This window comes from Mauremys reevesii, linkage group 4, assembly GCF_016161935.1.
Source record: "Mauremys reevesii isolate NIE-2019 linkage group 4, ASM1616193v1, whole genome shotgun sequence".
Classification (NCBI taxonomy): domain Eukaryota; kingdom Metazoa; phylum Chordata; order Testudines; family Geoemydidae; genus Mauremys; species Mauremys reevesii.
In genome coordinates this window covers 66,222,298-66,229,839 of record NC_052626.1, presented here as the reverse complement: position 1 = coordinate 66,229,839, position 7,542 = coordinate 66,222,298, and the positions used below count along the sequence as shown (strand labels likewise).

The following is a 7,542-nucleotide window of genomic DNA, read 5'->3' as shown; positions in this document are numbered from 1 at the left end:
CAGCAAGCCATGCTCGCCATCATGAAGCTGAGGTACCCAGCCTGTCCGCCCAGCCCCAGCCAGTGCTACGTGCAGCCAGACACGCCAGCCTCTTGGCATGGCCAGTTTTCCAGGGCATTTCTCTGCTCCTCCCCATCTTCTGATTCCCAGGAAATGTGGCACCAGATGATGGTGCTGGTGCATGTGGACTGGCACCAGTGGGTAGGTGGTGGAGGATCCTTCAGTGCCTGGTGACCTCTCCACGTGGCCTTATGAAGATATGGTGGAGGGGGCATGGGAGGCAGGACCAGTCCTCTGGGGGAGAGGGGCAGTTAGGTGCTGCTGGAGCGGAGCGACTGGAGTCGGTGCCAGCTGTGCCAGCTGCGCCACACTGGCAGCTCAGCGACTCCCAGTGGCTGAGAGGCTGGGCAGGCTGAGCTCCTGGCACTTGGCACTGCCTGTGCCATGGGGGCCTCTCAGTGCCACTAGCGCCTCTGCTCTGAGCTTCCCGTCCATCAGGCGCCTGGAAGGTGATGGATGCTGCGGGCTGGAGCTGGGCCTCGCTGTTGGCTTGATAGGTTCCCAGGAATGGGAAGAGGAGGCGGGGCAGGAGCTGAGCAGCTCTCCCACTGCACACTGGCTTCCTGACAATGGGGCAGGCGACGGCATTGGCCATGATCGCCTCTGCGGGGTCAGAGGGGAGGGATTTACGCCAGCAGTGGGCGAGCTGTTCTCACTGGCTGCCGCCTGCCACGAGGCGCGGCTGCAGGGGCAGCTCTGGCAGTCACCTGGCACCTCATTGCATGTGCTGGGGCCATGCTCTGGCAGTGGGGTGAAGAGGTTAATGCTGTCTGGGCTGTCCCCACCTTCCTGCCCCTGCACACAGCTGTGTGCCCTGTCCAGCAGGCTGAGAGCAATGGGCAGGGCAGGGCTTAGATCTCTGCTTCGGTTCTGCCCGCCGCGGGTTGATGCAGCATCTCGGTGCTGGCCTGACTGTGCAGCCGCAGTGCAGACGGCTGTGGTGGAGGGTCTCTGCCCCAGCGGGCAGGACTGGCAGGCTCTCTGCACTGTGGCCGCTGGGTTCAGAGGCGCTTTGGTGCCAGCAGGCTCTAGTCTCCTGTCCATGCCATTTGCAGGATGTTGTTTCTCGGTGAAGCGCAGCGATCTCTGCCCCAGCCGTGAGTGCTGGTGGGTCACAGCAGACAGCTGCAGGCTACACTAAGTCCCTGCCTGCTGGTATGGGAGAAGGCAGCACCAACTCCTTCCACCACCCCTGGCCTGTTCTCATCTGCCACCCGCCAGCTGGAGCCCCGCAGGTGTTTCCATGTCCTGGGAGCCTGAGGGCAATATTAGCACATCAGTCCCGCCTCAGACCCCAACCGCATGTGTCTCTTCTCTTAGCAAAATGAAGCTACCGGTGCGGATCCTGACACAACCCAGCCTGCTCGCCACCTGCTTCTCCAGCATCTTCTCCCTGCCTCCAGCACACACCATGGAGGAGGTGGAGGCTGCTCTCTACACCAAAGTAAGCCCCAAACCGGCCATGTTGAGCTGTCCCAAACTGAGTGGGAATCCTGCCACTCGCCGTGTACTGTCCCCTGGGTTACCTGGCACTGGCATAAGAGTGTAATGATCACTGCTCCCGACAGGACTTCAGCTCAGGACCTGCAGCACCAAAGCACAGGCCCCAAAGCACAGGCCCAGATAAAGGAGTAACTCCTCCTAGGGTAGCAGTAGTAGGCATTTATCCTTCACATGCACTGACAATTAGTGGGGAACAGACACTCCTTCACAAGCACATTCATCCCCATGCGTGGCTAGCACAGGCCTGAGATCGGCTGCTTCAGGTGCACATAGGCCAGGGAGCCAAACATGGCTGGAAATCTGCCCTCCAAATGTGGAGTCCTGTCTGACTCTCCCAGTGGGATAGACTGTGTGCAGTGGGCTTTTGGGGAGAGCAAAGACAGGTGGGGCCCTGCTGCCAAGAGGAGTTTGTAGTAGGTCCCCATGGATACAAGTGAGTGGGTGAGCTGTAATACCAGGGGCTGCTATGACCTGGGGTGTCACACGCCAGGGCATTGGTTCATCACCTGGCTGGGTAACTCCACTTGCTCTGGTTTCTCCTCTGCTCTGCATGCAGACTTTGAAAACCATGGATGAGATGCTGAAGGCCTTGTGTGCGAGGATCAGAGCCCAACCTTCTGGTGCTGCAAATCATCTTGAAGGTCTGGAGGCGTGGGGCAGGAAGGACTAGTCCTGTAGCTGGGTGGGGCTAGGGACCAAGGCTCTGTTTAATCCCAAGCATGGGACACCCCGCCTTCGGCCCTCAGAGCACGCTCTCTACAAAGGTTCTTGGGCTGAGGGCCAAGTGCCCCACTATATCTGAAAAAGTCTGTATGGGGTGGGGGTGGAGGAGCATGGGCGGGATCTGCTGTGTTCTCCACTGAGCCCTCATGTGAACCTGGCATTCCTTTGTGTTCACCATGGGCCCCACCAACCTGGCCAAAGCCCGAGCTAGATTCCCAACATTCTAGTTCTGGGGCCACAGGAAGTAGATTCTGTGGGTGGTTTGTGCTCCCAAAAGAGGGAAATGTCCTTAACAGAGATTCGGTCTCCTCGATCCCAGAACCTGGGAAGAGGAATCACAGAAGTGCAGGGCTGGAAGGGATCTCAAGAGGTCATCTACTCCACCCCCTGCACTGAGGTAGGGCCAAGCATTCCTAGACTGTCCCTGTTGAGTGTTTGTCCAGCCTGTTTTTTAAAACCTCCATGATGGGGAGTCCACCACTTCCCTAGGACACCTGTCCCAGTGCTTAGCCACCCTTAGACTTTTCCCTAATATTTAACTTAAATCTCCCTTGCTGCAGATTAAGCTCATTACTTCTTGTCCTACCTCCAGGGGACATGGAGAACAATTTGTCACCATCCTCTGTATAACAGCCCTTAACGTATTTGAAGACTGTTACAGGTGCCCCCTCCATCTTCTCAAGATGAAACATGCCCAATTCCTTCAACCTTTCTTCACAGGTCAGGTTTTCTAAACTGCTGATCATTTTTGTCGCTGTCCTCTGGACTGGCCCCAGTTTGTTCACATCTTTCTTAAAGCGTGGTGCCTACAACTGACACAGAGCTCCAAGCTAACACAATTCAGAATGGCATTTCCTTTTCACAACAGCATCACACTGTTGATTCATATTCAGTGTGAGATCCATGATAAGCCCCAGATCCTTTTCTGCAGTACTGCCACCTAGCCGGTTATCCCCCACTTTGTTTTTATGCATTTTTCCTTCCTAAGTGTGTTACGTCACATTTGTTTTGACTGAATTTTATCTTGTTGACTTCAGACCAACTCTCCAATTTAGCAAGCTGATTTTGAATTCTAATCTGTCCTCCAAAGTGCTTGCAACCGCTCACAGCTTGGTGTCATACGCAAAATTTACAAGCATCCTCTCTTTCCAAGTTAACCAAGTTCTTAATGAAAATATTGATTAGTACTGACCAGGCACACCCCTGGGGGACCTCACTTGAGACACCCTCCCACTTTGCCAGCGAGTCAGTGAAAACTCCTCTTTGAGTACGATCTTTCCATCAGTTGGAAAGCCCACCTTATAGTAATCTCATCTGGATCAGACTGGCTTAGTTTGTTTAGGAGAATGTCTTGTGGGACTGTGTCAAAAGCCTTACTAAACTTCATATACATCATCATATACTGCCTGCCTCCATCCACTAGGCAAGTAACCCTGTCAAAGAAGGAAATTAGATTGGTTTGGCATGGTGCTATTTGTTATTACCCTATTATCTCCTCTAGATTCTTACAAACTGTTTAATAACTTGTTCAGTATCTTTCTGGGTACCAAAGTTAGGCTGACAGGTCTATAATTCCTTGGGGCCTCCTTGTTCCCCTTTCTGAAGACAGGTTCTGTGTCTGCCCTTCTCCAGTCCTTTGGGACCTCAACCCTCCTAAAGGTTCAGCGATTTCTTTGCCTAGCTCCATCTAGGGTGAATATCATGAGGCTCTGCCAACTTGAATACATCTAACTGACCTCAATTGTCTTTTACCTGTTCTCTCCTAGTCTAGCCTGTATTCCTGCCGCCTTGTTGTTAATATTGTGTTAAGCATCTAGTCGTCATTAACCTTTTTAGTGAAAACTAAAGCAAAAAAGGCATTAAACACCTTGGCTTTGTCTGTGTCATCCATTCTTTGCTCTCCTTCCCTGCTGAGTAGTAGCCCCACACTTTCCTTTGTCTTTCTCTTGCTCCTAATGCATTTATAGAGCTGCTTCTGATTGTCTTTATGTCCCTTGACAGTTAGAACTCATTTTTGCCTTTGCCTTGCTGATTTTCTCCCTATGTGCTTGGACTATTTTTTGGTACTTCTCCTTAGCAATTTGTCCCAATTTGTTTCTCTCAGGTCCTGCTCCCCTGGACCACATCCAGGGAGGTACATGAGCGGCTGAGGGCAGTGGGAAGGATCAGGTGGCTGATGGAATTCATGGGGTCTCAGTGCAAATTCCAGGTGAGCAGCCTGTGACCCTGGCCACCTCCTAACTACACTGAACAGCCTTGCGGTGCAGCATGCCCTGGCATGGAAAATGCAGGCCTAGAATAGTGACTCAGCAAGATCCTCAGTAGGAGTCCAATCTAACGAGCCCTGATGTCGATGGGTCTTTCCTCTGACTCCAGTGGGCTTTGGGTCGAGTTCCATCATTCTGTCTCCAAGGACTCTCCCGCTGTTCCCTAGCACCAAAGTCTGCTCTGCAGGGTCAATGCATTTACACAGGATTGCCCTGACAGCAGCCTCCGAACCCAGGTGTCTGTTCACCCCTTTGTCAGACGCCTGTGGGATGCCTTGGCATCAGCTTCTGCCAGGCTGCCAGATGAACGCCTTGCTCTGCATGCTCAGGGCCATTGAGTTGCTCCAGATGCTCCATCCCCTATGGAAGGGCCTCCTCCGGCAGCTGGACGGGGCGCTGGATGATGTGCCCTCAGAGGCTGGGGCAGCAGAACAGAAGGAGGGAGGTGGGAGGGGACACAGTGAAAGGGATGGGCGGGCCAAAGGCGCCAGAGAACTGGGGAGTGGGAGTGGAGGCTGTGCAGACCCCGGGAGAGGAGGGCAAGGGGCTTGGTGCCAGGTGGGGAAGAGCAGGGAGCCAGTGCAGGGGCTGCAGGAGGGGAGACGAGAGGACAAGGCTGCAGGAGAGAGCCGGCAGGAGAGAGCAGGCAGGCTGGGGCGGCGCGGAAAGGGAGGGCTCTGGGGAGCTCCAGGATGGAGTGAGAGGCAGGAGGCAGAGCAGAGGAGTCCAAGGTGACTCCAAGCTCCTGGGCCTGAGGTCAAAGAAGGGAGGGGATGGAGAAGGGGCTGGGATTAGAACTTGCCCTTGAGATGGAGACTGACGTTAGTTCATCTGCTACCTGGGTCCCCACCGGGGTAACGCTTGCTGACTTTGCTGCCCAGATTTCTCCGTCCCTGCTGAGCTTTCCTCAGCCCCTGGTGATGGGCCCCACAGCTCCTCCTGCCTCATTGTCCCCAGTCTCTGCGGTGGCCTCTGCCTCCCTGTTCTAACCCACTGCTAGGGCAATGCCAGGGGACTCACTGCGCTAGGTCTGCAGGGGCGAGTGACTCCCTTTGCTCCTTCTCTCCGTCAGGAAGTGGAGGAGTTCAGAGTCCTGGGCCAGCTGGTGGGGTGTCTCACTCTGTGCTGTGTGGAGCAGGAGCAGGAGATCTGGCAATCGGCTGTGGAGGGACTTCACCACCTCTTCTCCTTCATGCAGCTGCTAAATGTAAGAGCACTGGAGACCCTTGTCCTTCCTAAATACACTGACATGGGGTTTCCAACATGAAAACATATTTATTGAACACTTCCACCTTTTCTGCAACCTTTAAACAGTCTCCATCTAGTAATGAGCCTACACCACTGCTACGATTTCTTTTGTTCCTAATTCACTTTTTTTAAAGAAACCTCCTTAGTCCTGCAAGCCATGGAGTTTCCGATGTCTTTAGCTTCCTCATCCGTATTCTACTCTTCATAACTCACATAAGAATGGACATACTGAGTCAGACCAATGGTTCATCTAGCCCAATATTGTGTCTTCAGACAGTGGCCAGTGCTTCATGTTTCAGAGGGATTGAAGTGAAGAGGGTACTTCTGAGTGATCCATCCTGACATGCAGTCCCAGTTTCTGGTAGTCAGAGGTTTAGGGACATGCAGAGTATGGGGTTACATGCCCTGATTATCTTGAATCCAATTATACTTTTAGCCTTCACAACATCCCACGGCAACAATTTACAGGTTGCCTGTGCATTGTGTGCACAGATACCTTCTTTGTTTGTTTTTAACTTGTTGCCTATTCATTTCATAAAGTGACCCCTAGTTCTCCTGTTATGTGCAGGAGTAAATAACACTTCTAGTCACTGTCGTCATACCAGTCATGATTTTATAGACTTCTATCATATCCCCCCTTAGTCATCTCTTGTCTAAACGAAATAGTCCCAGGTCTCTACTACAGACCTATATTGTTATAACTATATTGCTCAGGGGTGTGAAAAATCCACACCCCTGTCGGCAGGAGCACCTCTCCCACTCACCTAGCCAGCGCCTCTCGGGGAGGTGGATCAAGAGCTTTGCATAGGAGCATCTTCACTTAAACGCTACAGCGCCAGTGCAGCTATGGCGATACAGTGTTTGAAGTGTACCCTTGTCCCCCATCTTTTTTATCTCTCCTCATATGGAAGCTGTTCCATCCCCCTAATCATTTTTGTTGCCCTTCTCTGCACCTTTTACAATTCTGGTATATCTGTTTTGAGATGGGGCGACCAGAACTGCAGGCAGTATTCAAGGTTTCAAGCATCATAGATTGATATAGAACCAGTGATGAGCTGCCAAAATCTTAACAACCGGTTCCCTATAAAAAGTTCTGATTTAAGGGAGGGAAGCAGAGGAGAGACTGGGGGCCCCTGCAGGGCCTGGGGCAAATTGCCCCACTTGCCCTCCCCCCCGCAGCCCTGGAGCTCGTAGTCTCCCCCGTACCTTACCTTGCCGGCATTTCAAAGCAGCAGGACGACTCAGGAGCTCAGCTGAGCTGCCCAGCTGCTGGCCACGCTGAAGCTCTGCAGGGGGCCGGGAGGAGACATCCTCGTGGGGCCGGGAGGAGACATCCTCGTGGGGCCAGGGGGCCGTGGCAAATTGCCCCACTTGCCGCCCCGGAGCTCGCAGCCCCCCACCCCTTACCTTGCTGGCAGCCCAGAGCTCAGCTGAGCTGCACAGCTGCTGGCCATGCTGCGGCTCTGCGAGGTGGGGGAAGCGGGGGAGAGCCCGGGGGAGACATCCTCGTGGGGCCGAGGGGCCGGGGCAAATTTCCCTACTTGCCCCACCCTGCAGCCCCGAGCCTGCAGCCCCCGTCCCTTACCTTGCCAGCAGCCCAGAGCTCAGCTGAGCTGCACAGCTGCTGGCCATGCTGCGGCTCTGCGGGGTGGGGGAAGCGGGGGAGAGCCCGGGGGAGACATCCTCGTGGGGCCAGGGGCCCCTGCAGGGCCTGGGCCAATTGCCCCACTTGCCCCTTACC

At 54.1% G+C, this 7,542-nt stretch overlaps 2 long non-coding RNA genes across 2 annotated transcripts; both read left to right on the top strand.

The window, feature by feature from the left end:
• Nucleotides 1–2,152, top strand: LOC120405131. Its single transcript, XR_005598398.1, has 3 exons — nucleotides 1–32; nucleotides 1,381–1,504; nucleotides 2,120–2,152. It is a non-coding gene; the product is annotated as an uncharacterized LOC120405131 (long non-coding RNA).
• A 16-nt stretch (nucleotides 2,153–2,168) lies between these two features.
• On the top strand, nucleotides 2,169–5,758 carry LOC120405130. The gene is made up of 3 exons (XR_005598396.1): nucleotides 2,169–2,204; nucleotides 4,391–4,495; nucleotides 5,626–5,758. It is a non-coding gene; the product is annotated as an uncharacterized LOC120405130 (long non-coding RNA).
• Nucleotides 5,759–7,542: the final 1,784 nt, after the last annotated feature.